Source organism: Ischnura elegans, chromosome X (assembly GCF_921293095.1).
Source record: "Ischnura elegans chromosome X, ioIscEleg1.1, whole genome shotgun sequence".
Taxonomy (NCBI): domain Eukaryota; kingdom Metazoa; phylum Arthropoda; class Insecta; order Odonata; family Coenagrionidae; genus Ischnura; species Ischnura elegans.
Genome location: NC_060259.1, coordinates 88,310,508 through 88,325,335, shown reverse-complemented (window position 1 = coordinate 88,325,335; position 14,828 = coordinate 88,310,508).

The following is a 14,828-nucleotide window of genomic DNA, read 5'->3' as shown; positions in this document are numbered from 1 at the left end:
CCTTGCTGAAAATAAATGATTGATAAATGTATTCTCTTATGGCCATTGAAATCATCCAAATATGCAATCATTTCGAAAAATTGATAACCTACTCAAGTTCGAAGAAAAATGGGTGATGGGTTCTAACTCATATCAACATTGATAATATAAACATTCACAACAAATATTCAGGCACAGAGACTACATAATAATAATTGCTCAAACTTTGTATGAATATATGGCTATACCCTCAATTCTATAGTAGATAATGAGTGCTGCCATTTTATTTTTTCTCTATCTACTGATATCACGCACACATACAAAGCTTTAAGTAAGAAATATGAAACTGCATAAAATTGGTCCATTAGGAAGCTGGTAGACTTTGTATGATTGAGGTCTTGCATTCCATAGTCATTATTGGTTGAGGTGCATACACATAGGCGAGAGGTTTATCACAGTTTAACAATCATTATCACAGTGAGAGTAGACTTTTTCCCAAATGAATTCATCCAAGTAATCAATTACTTTTAATCACTCTTATTGATATAAAAAGTCTAAATTTGAGTTTAAATCAGATATAAGTGCTGCTACGGTATTTTCAAGCAGGAAATAATTTATTTAGTATATTTTACCAAGATAAAGAACACTTCATGCCCTCTTTATATTATTTTAAATTGGTGATGATGCTCCCCAAGAATGACTAAATCATTCATTCCATTACCATTCCACTTCTTTTGCTCATATCTTTAAACTAATGCCCAGAGGAAGGAAATTTGCAGAGCTTGGGGTCCATTTATGATTTTTTAATTCAGAAAAAGTATGAATAAAATTTAAATTATCTATTATAGATTGGGGGTAAAAACATGATATGTGTATAATGAATCACTATAGCTATAAAATGCCCAAGGAACAAGTTGAATTAGCATACAAATTAGTTGGGTCAGCTATTGAATTATTTATCGCATTCACTCAAAAATTAAAACTTTAATCACTTGCAGGCACTGAAAAATGCTGATGGTCTAGTATCTACCTTGGTACCATTTCTGGTATCTGATTATATGAGTTGACCATTACAGGAAAAGCACAGCATTCAGGTACAAATGCATACTTAGAATATGAAAATATCATCCATTGAATAGTTGCCAAACTCAAAGGGATTCATAATGCATTGGATTTATTGTCCTCCAACCTATTCCAACCAACATATGATATGGAACTACTGAACCAGGAGATGGAAGCACAACTACAGAATATCATTGACTGATTGAAAAATGGTATCACATCAAGTGGTGTTACCAACATTGAAACAGACATAAATTTTATGACTGTTATTTCAGGTTGAGGTAATAGCTTGGTCTTTCAATGACTAGTTGAAATTAAAAAATGTTAAATGTTAGCAATGGATCCGTGGAACTACTTCATGATAACTGCATTAAATTTTCCAGTGTTTTCTAACAATAGATCAAATGTATAGATATCTTATGGATGTCATGCCTTCCACTGTCTTTAAATCTTAAAAATCCCTGATGAACCCCTTCCTTGAGCAAATTGCATAGCTAACTGTTATTAAAAATGCAATGGGAGTTCTCGTGATTTAAAATAAATTGTGCTATAACTAACTGGTGCTGTGTGATAAATGTTAAAAGACTACTTGTTGTTCATGGATTGAGTCAATGAGTAATGACATGCATAAATTTGGAAAGATGCTGTGAGAAATATTTTCACGACTAAAATTACAAAGGATGCTGTAATAAAGAGTTGGCTATAAGTTTGGTTTTCATTTCCTCATACCAATACCCTCTTCAAAAATCCCTTCATCACCGAGATTCAATTGGACCAAAATCCATGCAATAGAAGCATTAATTTAATATATAGAGTGCACAACCATTTCTCTGTCACAATTGGGAAGAATCCATCAAAACTTCCAGAGATGATACGACTGTGCATCCTTACTACCTAGCAGAAAGATTGACTTTCTGAATTCACAGCTAGCAGTGATTGATATCTAATGTCTCCCCTTCTGATCATGTGAGTGGAATGATGCACAGATGGAGACATGGGCGTACCCAGCTAGGGGCAGGAGGGGGCAGCTGCCCCCCCTAGAAGAAAATTCGCAAATGTCTTTAACCCTTTACATGCAGGAGCATCAAAATTTTCCTGCCACTGTGTGCGGGACATGAGCAGCAAAATGTTTTACTGTCGACCCCATGCGTGTGTCTAGCAGGTAGTGGACCCTCATAATCCGGGACTGCCCACCCTACCCCTTAATGACAGACCATGAATATAATATGTCCTTGGTAATTCTGCAGGGACGGAAAACCCACCACTGATAGTATAAGAAAGAGAGACCAATGCGTTCAAATAAGTTTCCGCGGCTAATGGGCAACAGCAAGATAAATAAATTCCTAGGAAATGCAAGGATTCATTGGAATTGTTTTCACTGTGAATGCATCGTGGAGAGCAGGGAGCTCTCTCTATGGAGAAGGGATAATCTGGGTAGTGCTACCGGTGGTGAGGGTGCCCAGTCCTCGAAAGATGCCTTTGTGCTCTCTGCCATTAGGTTTGGCCGAGTTCAAGCCACCGCGGAAAGGATGGCAATAAAATCTTAGGGAAAGGCTTCCATTGGTAAGAACATCTGGTCAAACATTGAAAAAAGTTTTTCCCACACTCACCATGCAGACCGTTCAAAAACGTCTGCACAGCCTAAGGGTTAACCCTCTCCCTATTGAAGTTTAAATGCCTCATTCTCCGCTCCATCATAACCCGGCCGAAACCGGCCGCCGCCATTTAAGTCGCTCCTTCATAAACCGGCCGAATCCGCCCGGCTTGGTCTGCTCTGTTTGGGGCAGCCTTTTGAGCTTCATAGGCATCTGTTTTATCTTGAGAGTGTTTATCTTTGCTAGCACAAGCATCCTTCCTATCTCTCATTTCATTAAGAAGAAGCAGAACGTCGTCACCATGAGCTAAAATCCCGAGACAATAAGGTGCTTTGTTCCAGCGTGGCACATTAACTGAGAAGTTGTTTAAGCTCTTACGATGGGATTTTTAGGAGGGCCAGTTTTGAAATGGTGTGATACGAAAACTCTAGGCCTGCCATGTGTTATTTAGAGTGACTGTCACATCTAATGACGATATTTCTTTCTGTGTGGTCACACACAAGCTCACGCTTTTCCTATCTCACATGGCAAGGAGGCGAAGCTCAGCTGGTCAGCTCAAATGAAAAGAAAATTAATCCCCCTCAGTTCTGTTTGTGGGTGGTCACAGGCACTCTCACACTTTTCCTATCTCATATGGCGAGGAGGCAAAGCTCAGCTCAAATGAAAAGAAACCTAATGCCCCTCAGTTCTGACCATGGCTTGGTTAAGTGAGGATGCTATCGCAGAAGAAGTGAACAGAAGTGAATTTTCGAGTGATTCAGATTGTTCTAGTTGTTTGAATGGAGAAGAAGGATACAGTGATAGTGTCAGATCAGGTGATGTACCATTGGAGGATGACGTTACCCCAAGCACGAGTGATTTAAAAGGTGATGATCAGGTGCATGACTCTTGGAGAAACACCCTGATTTTTGAAGAACCGTCGGAGTTCAAAGTAGAGAGAGGGCATATTCATAATTTGGCGATAGGTGAAAATGAATTTTCCTTCCTGAAATATATGCTAGGGGGCGAAGTTTTTTTTCACAACATTGTCAAGAACACAAACAAATATGCAGAACATCTTCAACATTCCTCAGGAAAGGCTGACAAAGACTCGGTAGATGGTACGTGCAATGAAATGGTGGCATACATTGGAGTGCTAGTATACATGGGAATATTCGATTTGCCTGAAAGCAAGGATTACTGGCATAGCCAAAATATTGACTGCTCAATTGTTCGTGACTGTATGACCTTTGGAAGATGGACAAACATTTCAAAATATTTCCATATTAGTGATATAACTCAGGAAAAAAACAGGGAGAGGAGGGTTTCGATGTATTGCATAAAATTAGGCCGGTTCTTGATGTAATGGAATCTTTTCAGCAAAAGTATAAACCGGTAGAGAATTAAGTGTTGACGAGGCGATGGTTGCTTTTAAAGGACGTCATAAAATTAAACAATACATCTAAGGAAAGCCAACGAAGTGGGGATTTAAAGTTTGGGTTTTAGCAAGCTCCCATGGCTACGTTCTGCAGGTAAATGTGTACTTAGGGAAAAAAGATAAAAGAAATCGTAAAATGTTTCTTGGGACGCAAGTTGTAATGAATTTAATGAAAAACTATTTAGGGAAAAATCATCATTTGTACTTTGATAGCTTTTTACGAGTGTGTCTCTCATGAAATTACTACTTATGAATAACACATACGCATGCGCTACTACAAGATCATCTCGTATAGAATGGCCTCAAATACTAGGCATGGAGTAACACAGAAGAATTTTCGTTTAGCACTTTACAGGCAGATGATAGGGAAATTCTCCTCGTGTAAAGTAGTGGGACGTAAAAGAATCCTTCCGATGGGCACATTTTCACAGAGACAGCAACCCTCTTTTGTAAAGATCGTGGGGAGAAAAAAAGTGTGCGCCTATTGCAGCTCAAAGAAAAGAAAAACTCCTGCTGTTCGGAGCATAGAAACGTCATGGAAATGCATCGGATGCGATTTACCTCTTTGCAAAATAGGATGTTATCATCAATATCACCAAGAAAATGGATTTGAAGGAGGGAATTAAATTCAATATAAGGTAAGACCAACTTCTTTCAATAAATTAATATATTCTTAAAACGTATACAAATTTTAAAACAAATCACTTAAATATATTTCAAGTTATTGTAAGTTAATTAAAGTAACCTGCGTCAGTTCCTCATCGCGGAGAAAAATAGGTCTACCAGTGGGGCAAATGGGTATTTAAACTTCGTGCATGACGGGGAAATGTTTACGGCCGGTTTCGGGCGGTTTAGGAAGGAGAGGGTTAAGGAAAATAATATTTTTTCAAGCAAATAATTTTAGAAACTAATAAAGAGCTGTTACAGTTTCTTTTAAATGTTGATTTCATTCACCTTTTCCATGCTTAAATCTTACCTACAACTTGAACAACCGTGGCTTGACCCCCCCCCCCCCAATTTTGATCTTGGGTAAGCCCTTGGATTGAGAATGTATTGATGTGTTGTTTTATGTGCGTGGGGCTTCAAAGCACAAGCCGGCTGCAGTTCAAATGAGCAGGTAGAAATATAATTGGATGGAATACACAATTTAAGGGCGTACTACCCATTGTTTTCATATGTCCTCATTTAGATTAGTCCCCTACCTTCCGATTGGCCCAATTGGACTTGGATTTAAAACATGGAAAGAAATGGTTATGTGCACAGTATTAAAAATTTCAAAATTTGCCAATTTTGTTTCTAATTGCATAATATGGCATCAATAATCCAATACTACACCTTATTTGTAAATAAAACTCATTTTTAACTTAGCAATATCTACATGCATTCAGTGGCATAACTATGGGGGGATGAGGTAGATAGATTACCACCCAAAGCTTCAGAGAAATAAAATTATATTTAAAGCTATTCTATATTTTTGACATGTAATAACTGTTGCTGCGCATAAACCCAAAGTTTGAGGGCCAAAATGATCTAAAATGCATTTCCAGGTATGTCATTTTTTTTAATTTTCCGGGATTTCATGTAGTTTCTCAGCGCTGCCTTGGGAGGGTTGCCCTCCAGACCCTCCCATCCCCACCAAAGCATATTCCTAGTTATGCCATTGCATGAACTGAGGCTCTTTAGACTAATTCCTTGCCTGGAAATAATTCAGATTCAACAGACAATGGATACTTTAGCAACTGCCCTTTGGGGCATGTGTATCATAAATCAATGGTCTAGAGTATGTAAATTTTTTTCAAATCAACAGCTGACAAATTATTTGATGCTAGCTTAAATAGTCATCTATAATTCTATTCTAGCTTATACAATTTAAGTTAAAATTAATGCCAATATGATAACAAGTGAAGGAAGGATAGCACTATGTTGACATGTCATTGATTCTATGACCTTAAGGGAACAGAAATTGCCATAACTTTGCTGATTGTTATTCATAGTTATATATTCACAATTAAAATTGTGATGATACAAAATTGTTTCCCTGTCTTTTGATGCAAATGTGAGGAAAACATATATTTTCAGCAACGCACTAATGAGTAAAAAACTATTACCCCCAGTGTATTTTCTAGCATAGTGGTAAATTAGGGTGGTCCTTATTTTTAAATTTTTCAATGGATACTTTAGCAACTGCCCTTTGGGGCATGTGTATCATAAATCTAAATCATAAATAAATCTTGGTGAGAAAATAAAACAAGAAAATTATTTTTGCAATCAGATACCGGGAAAATGTGCCGCATTGCGCATAAAGTTTTGAAGTTTTGGTATTTTAAGGTGTTTTTTGGACATAAGTGAAGATGATGTCACTCTCAGATTATTCTATCGCTCTTTTGTCTTCTATAACGACTCGTTAGACATCTGCGGAGTATCACCTCAAATTTCTTTCATTTCTGCCCTTTGGTTCCCGAGATATCCCACCACCCCAGAGTGCGCGCCACCCCAGTCAGGCATTTTGGGTGACACGCGGGTTGCATATGATCAACATTTGTTGATCATTCTCACTCATCGTAAAAGCATAAAATTCTTTAGATAAACTTTAAACTTCTTCAATATAACCTTGAATGCTATATTTATCATTTTTCATTGCCAAAACGGCCTTAGTAGCAAGGTTTATTCTCCATATCTAAATCTTATATCTAAGTGCTTCTATCTAAATTCAGTGAATCATTTCTGAGAGCTAACCCCCTGAATGGTATGTGAAGGTGCTTTTCCTTACATGTATTTCTTTGTCATTGTACAATCTCTGGGTTTCAACTTATGAGATTTTATTTATTTCCATCTGGAAAAGGTGGTGTTAGTTGAGAGTTAATAGATGGGTGGAGAAGGAGTGGCCTTAGGTTGGGTGGATTTCCCAATTTTGATGGATCTTTGACCAGCAGAAGGAGAAGTAGGTAAGGAACTGGGGGGCTAATGAGGGTAGGAGTGCAGGAGGAGAAAGGAAGGATTGGCGAGGGCACAGGGCACAATAGTAAATGGTACTTCATGGGTCCGGGTGCAGACGATTCTGGCATAGGGTAAAGAATTCCCGGAAATGAATCCCCCCACTTTTCCAACCCCATAAAGGAACTTTTACTGTGAAAAAGCGAAAGACCTTAGAGTCAGATATAACAGAAAATACAGACAAGTTACCGAAATGAATTTCTCTTTCTCCAAATGATATAGTCTACTTCATTGGTAAGTGGCTTGAGGATTTTATTTCTAGACACTGGAAAAATCTTTTCAAAAGATTTAATATTCCTGTGGCATTTATATGAAAGGATCCAGTTAATTGGAAAAGTGGCGACGCATATAAGCATGGATTAAAGTAAGTAAAACATCTGCAAGGGGTCAATGTTACCACTGAAAGAGGAGTTAAGTTGATGGAAGAGTTAAATAAAATTCTAACAAAAAATGGAAGCTAGAAACAAGTTTTGCTGAAGGCTGTGACAGACTAAAGGCGAAAATTTTCCAGACTGCCACAGAGTAACTTTATGAAAACAATTTTGAGAACCTTTGTGTGCAGTAAATAAGGGCACTGCATCAAGTTTTTATTTTTATCTGTAAGCGAAGGTAAAATCTCCGTGATTATGATAGGAAAAATCTTATCCTATTTTATTGGGTAATTGGAAATTGATTTATTAATAAAAAATGTAAATATAGTATACAACTTGTTAAAAGAAAAAATATTTGTTCATTTTACAAATAAAAATATGCACACTTGATTCATTCTTTTCATTCCATCAAGTATGGAAGCGAAATACTAATACCTCATTTAAAAAATCTAGTTTCCTTGGTTGTACAAAATATCAATAGATATCTCGGGAACCAAAGGCCAGAAATGAAAGATTTCAAAATGTGGAATAATAGGGTAGTTTCCTTCATCAAAGAAAACGAAAGGTATTGATTGCGATTCGTTACCCACCATTAGTGTATTCATAATACACAAATTATTTGGTTTTTGAAATACTGGTTTAGACGAATGGCAAGGGTCAAATGTTATCTTCATTTGAAAAAGGCCAGATTGGCGCCCATGCGATTCCACTCCGCGTGACGTCACAGGGACCTAGTTTCTACACGAGAGGATAGGAGTTATACATCGTCTGAGGTTACCAATGCATGCATGAGGCACAGAGCTCAGGGAAACATGTCTTAATAATCACCTACTAAAACTGGCTAAGGTCGGAAAGTTTTCTTCGTTTGATAAGGTATTAATAAACCTTTTTTAAGCCAAGCGCTACCTTTCAGCAAGGTACTCAGCTACCCGCTGGCAGCCTGCGACGTATCAGCGCTAATCCTCGCCTCAAGGTCACCTCACCGGGCGGGAGGGAGAACCAGAAATACGACGTACGGAGATATTTCCCGGCATTCATACTTGAGCGTCGCGTTTTCGCGCGCTAGAAAATTTTCACTTTTCATTTAATCGCGAAAAATAGATATTGTCATTTAAAAATCTAAAAGCGTGAAATACGTACTCCAGGAGTAATAATCTTTCGATTAAGGCAATAAATAAATAATAGGAAACCACCCTATTGCCTACTTACATTAGGGGGTCAGATCTGAAATTTCTCAAAATTGGAAATTATTAATGACTGCCGCTTGGGCCCAAAAGTTTAATATTTTGCAAACATCCAGGCTGAATTTAGGTAGAAGCACTAAGATATAAGATTTAGATATGGAGAATAAACCGTCGCTACTAAGGCAGTTTTGGCAATGAAAAATGATAAATATAGCATTCAAGGTTATATTGAAGAAGTTTAAAGTTTATCTAAAGAATTTTATGCTTTTACGATGAGTGAGAATGATCAACAAATGTTGAGCGTATGCTACCCGCGTGTCACCCAAAATGTCTGACTGGGGTGGCACGCACTCTGGGGTGGTGCGATATCTCGGGAACCAAAGGGCAGAAATGAAAGAAATTTGAGGTGATACTCCGCAGATGTCTAACGAGTCGTTATAGAAGACAAAAGAGCGATAGAATAATCTGATAGTGACATCATCTTCACTTATGTCCAAAAAACACCCAAAAATACCAAAATTTCAAAACTTAATGCCCGTTTGATGAAACGTTTTCCCAGTATCCGATTGCAAAAATAATTTTCATGATTTATTTTCTCACCAAGTGGAACAAAACTGGGGGGCGTCTCAAAATAAATTCAAAAACTTTAAAAATAAGGACCACCCTAGTGGTACATACATTGACAAGTGATTATGACATTTAGAGAACTGAGTCATTATAAGTACTCATTTTGGACCCAAATGTTCTTACTTTCTGGGAAACAAATATAGCCACCCTAATGCCTTATTTACAGCAAAAAATGCTGCATATGGATGATGAGCATAACACGAAAATAATATCAGAATGATTTTCTTAAAAAAAACGGGTAGTGGCGGATTCAGGATAGGGGCAAGGGGGTTAGGAAGGGTGCCTGGAGGCCATCAATGAGCACTTTGTCAATGACTTGAGTCATCAGATTATTGTCTCCATCAGAATGTGCACCACGGTAAAAATAGAAAGGTGTCAATAAGAAATCATGGAAACAACAAAGGCACAATACATTAGCATCCAAATAAAGTCAACATGGTAATTTCTTTGGTACTTGTCTTATCTAATTACTAGTGATGTGATGAGAACCAATGCATGTTTCATTCTCCGAAGTGTTACCAACAGTGGCCATTGACTACCCATGAGACCCCAAAAAAATGCATTAAATACATAAAGTTTTTTCTTTTCATGGTGAATGGTAGTTACAGCATTTAGGCATAGGATGATTATAACCATGATCAATCATCTAATGATGAAAATATACTATCCAATTACCAATGACTGTGTCCATACTGGTTTTTAACGTTATAACCAATATTTGACCTGGTTCGCTTCCATTGCACAATGAATGCAGATTCAGCCTCACTGATCCAATGTTAGCTCTCTTGATATTCTTGCAACTAACTTGCATTGAAATTGTATCTGCCAGATTGCCTTTTTGATTGATTTGCCTGAAGTCTGATTATGTTTCAGTTCCCTTTTCCTCTAAATTACGGCAGAGAATAATTCTGACAATGTTTAATTTATCAATACTTATCGCTACATAATTTTGTAATATGATTGGCTGTGCCTAGTGCTAGAAACAATGCAGACACTCAAAAGTGAGGCAGAATATATTTCGTGTCCCGAGAGCCCTCCCAACCATCCCATCCAGAGATGCGCTATTCAAAGGGAAACTCTGGCAAGGATGAAGTCCAAGGAGGTTGGGATATCATTCAAAATGCTAACTCTTTCATGCATTTCCTCCTTTAGGTGGGAAAAATGTGGGCTAATGGAGAGGCATGAAACTAATTGTGGAAGGTATTAACATACTATGTAGTAACATTTTATGTGTCAGTTAATTCACGGAAGCATACAACTTAGACCTCACGAATGTAACTAATGTGTTATTATGGCAAGTGAATTCATAAATGGAATCAAATGATCCATTGAAAAAGCTTCTGCAAAGAGTAAGCTTCCAGGATCAAAAACAACACTTTTATAATTATGGTCAGCATTACCAGAGCTGTGGGAACCCCATTTCATAGATGATCAACATCAAATATAAATTCATTTACTCTTAATGAGGTTAATTGCAAAAAAATACTTTCAAAGTTTTAATAATACAAAAGAAGAAGCAAAAGTAAGGTTGAATACCATTCTGTTTAAGATTACCTGACTCCACGTGCTAAAAGAAACCTAAATCTGCCACATATGTATAGTATATGTTCATCATTAGATGATTGATCATGATCATAATCACCCTATACCTAAATGCTTTATAAATAATGGATCCACCACAACTTAGGGCACTGAGGATATGCTAGTCAAGTTCTAACTACTACCTATTGAGCACATATGCTAACATAACCTAGAACCAAATTTTGGAAACTGAATAACATGGGTGTCTCTCTGTAGACTCAAACTAACAGCCCTTCATTAGCATTAGGATAAAATTTGCTAGTTGGTAGCCAGATTTTTACTGCAATACTCTATGGACATAGTAATAAATTGATGAAGGTGTAAATACCCACACAAATAGGTGATCTTGACTTTGAATGTCAAAGCTTTTTTTTAATCAGGTGTTTTTATTTTCAATTGCACTATCTTTAATCAGCAAAAATATTCAAGCATAAAAAAGGACTCATCAATAAAAATACCCTGGACTCCCTATCAAACTCAATCCGCTCGTCTTCCATTATAATTGGATTTAAAAATACAAACACGACTGTCGAGTTAAAAAAGTTAAAAAGAAAACACCTTTCTCAAAGGATTCTACATTGCTCTGGCAGGGACTTCGTCCAGAAGAAAATTCCTGTGAGTTGCCACAGCCAACATCACACACAAAAGAGCGAATAATTTTAATAAATTCTGCCATGAAAGTTGACTTTGCACAATAGAGATTTCACTGAAGTCCAGACAAATAATATAATTGAATATTAATAGCAAATGGAATTTCAAAGGTGGGCGTTGAACTCCAGCATGAGCAAATGCTAAATTGATTGAATATTCTGAAATATAAAAAAGAAAAGGCACAGAGAATAGCTAATGCAATCACCATCTTTGGAAATCATCAGCTTTGGGTTACCACTGGTGTAGAAATATTTGTATTAGAGTTTGGATATAAATAACAAAATAAAGAAAATATAAATAGGCAAACAAGTCACAGTCACTATAAATATTCTACAGCAATTTTCCATTTTTGGACACAATTGGAAAACAAGCATACTTCAACATCTTCATCATAGTCAAAATATTCTTTATAGCAATTTTTGAGCTGCATTCTGCATTTTATTAGTCCTTCCAATGGAAGGTAATTTTATTTCAAGCAAAGAGTTGTAACTGTTTGACAGATATATCCTTACGACACATGCTTATTTTTCAAATGCCCATGTTGAAGAGAAAAAGCTCATAATTACTCTGTTCATGGTCACATTGAGGGGAGAAGATGGCCAACCCCATCCCCTCCCCCACCCACCATAATTCCTGGAGAAATAGAATATATGAAAATCATTAAGACGGCTTTCCAATGCAAGCTCTTATTACATCAGCTCAACAAGGACGGCAATAGCATAATTACAGAATATCCAAAATCCAATTTTCTAGCCCAGCTAAAATGAATGGAGTTATCAATGCCTAAATCCACTGCTTCTGCACAATAAGCAACCGAACCAACTTCTCTGAAGAAAAGCATACTTGATGCCAATATTTTTTAAAAATACAGTCCATCTTGCTCATAAATGGATTCAACGATGAAGTTATCTCCGTGTACATTCAAGCAATTAGGTAGGAAAAAGGAAACTGAAATACCACCACAGAAGCCACTATTTCGTAAACAAGGGCTTCAGCGACCAGAAGAAAGCTTTTCCCTCTTATGTAAACGGAACAACAGACTTAATAGAAATAATATCCTTTGGAAATTTCAAATTCAGGGCCTGGCAACACGATACTTGGCAACGCGAAACCAGGGGCGTATTCAGCATCAAATTTTGGGAGGGTGATGAGCTGGGTCCAGTATGGAGTATAGAATACCCCCCGAGAGAGAGGGGCGTTCTCCCGTGTAAATTTTCTTAAAATATTACACGGGAGAATTATTTACTTTTAAAATTTGCTACACTCCCTTTATTCCTTTAAAAGGATAGAAAAACTAATAAATTAACACAAATTAAAAATTTGTCGTACATTTTGGGGTGTTACGGCCCCTGTGACCCCCCCCCCCCTTAATCCGCAGCTTAAACCCGTGCGAATTAACGTCTAAATGCATGACCAATTTTCGTGGACTGGAACGGAACATGTACTATGGGGGGAAAAAAGTATCCCAACAAAGGTTGTGCCGCCACTATCGCTCCACGAGAAATTAGGCTCCCTTCCCAGCGGGCTGTTATTCTTTGCTCGGTGAGAGAAATTCAAACAAGGCAAACCATGTTCTTTCTTTGTCGTTCAAACACGCGCCCGATCACTGAGTCTCCATCAACCCAGAGAATGACTCGTGATGAACTCCGTAGAATTGAGGCGTATTCGACGACATGATTTGCGCTTGGAAACGTTCCTCTGAATTTTCCCTCGAAAGTCTCAACGAAACGACATAAATCACTGCGGGCCATAGGAAGCTTTATTTTGAGGTAAGCAAAACAGTAAACGAGCAGATTCGATGGGCCACGTATTTAAATATTGTTGATTTTGAAGAAGCTTTAGCTTTGCTAGCAGTACTGACGTGCATGTTGCCAGAACGCGTTTTTCTTTGAGCCGAGAAGGATATCCTCCTATCATGATTTGAAATACCGTTGTCACCAGGCGAGAAGGGAAAATTAGTCGGCTTGATTGAGGCAGGCTCAACAGAAGCGGATATATCGCGAGAGACGAATATAAATGGAAGTACCGTGTACTACTGAATGACACGCTACATAGAGGGTGATGAAGTATTACAAAATCGGAGTATTGGAGATTTAAAATTGGATTTGTTGATGCTGATATACATCGAAGTGCTGCGCTTGCCCTTTTACAATTTACAATACTTAATTTTACAAAATTGGTTTCAAAACAATTGATAAAAAAGCGATGCATCAAGGTGCCGAAAATAATTTTTTTTTTTTTTTGGCTACCGGCTAGGAAAATATAGCATGTTTAATGTTTTCCTATTTATCGAATTTATCTCGGAAAATTGTGTTTCGTCATTTAAATTTGTATCAATCATGTGCATGTGCATTGAGCAAATATTTTCAGTCGCAATCGATGCACTTTCATCTTTTGCAGTGATGAATGTTTAGGTTTACGTAAGGGCTGTAAAATTGTGCGTGACCCCAAAAATGATGTTATTTCCAAAAATCGAGAAAATTGAATGTCATTGCATTTATGCTCTTTCAACGACCTGTAAATGGTTATGTAAATTTTTAGGATATCCATTGTGCACCTCAGCATATTTAGGTAGGTATAAAAAATCCGAGGAAAAAAGGCAACACCCTAATGTTCGTGTATTGTGTGTTCTGTCCATTCAGACACTTTCCATCGGCATTTTGTCGTGTAGGTTTAGTTTTTACTAGATTTTAAGTGACCGTCGTGGTGCTATCCGTGAAATCCATTCAGCGCGAATTTACATAGTGGCCGTAGAGCGGATATTCATCCAAATGAGAATAAATAATAATTTGTCTTAAATCCACACACAAATTGAAAAATCAATCCAGGTTTTAACACAATAGAAGTACCATTACCTGGATAACATTTCTATCGACTGGTCGGGTATACATAACAGAGTTGAAGGTGGGAAGGGGAGAATTGAGATGGTTAGGGGTTGAAGGTTACGTCAGCGGAAAGGAAGAAACGTAAGTTGATGTAAGAGACTGATAAAGCAGCTATGACTATTAATGGGTGTCGAGGTGGGCTATATGTATTTTATCTATCTACATATTTTAATTTTGCAATGTAGTATTAGTAGCACTTTTGTAGTGCCAGTCAGTCATTCTGCATCCGTTTTGATCTTTTCTCTCCCAATATTTGAGCTATAGAAATGAGGTTTAGCGCGTATAATGTGAATATTTTGTCTCCTTAGTTTACTTGTAGTTTTTTTTAATTTAAATAGTTGATAGAGCATATAAAAACAAAAAAGTTGTGGAGGTGGTCTCTCGGTGAGAAAGAGAATATATTGTATGACCTGCAACCCACGAGTACCGTCTCGCATTGCGGGCTGCCTGATCGACAGGAAACACGATCCCACGCGATTCAT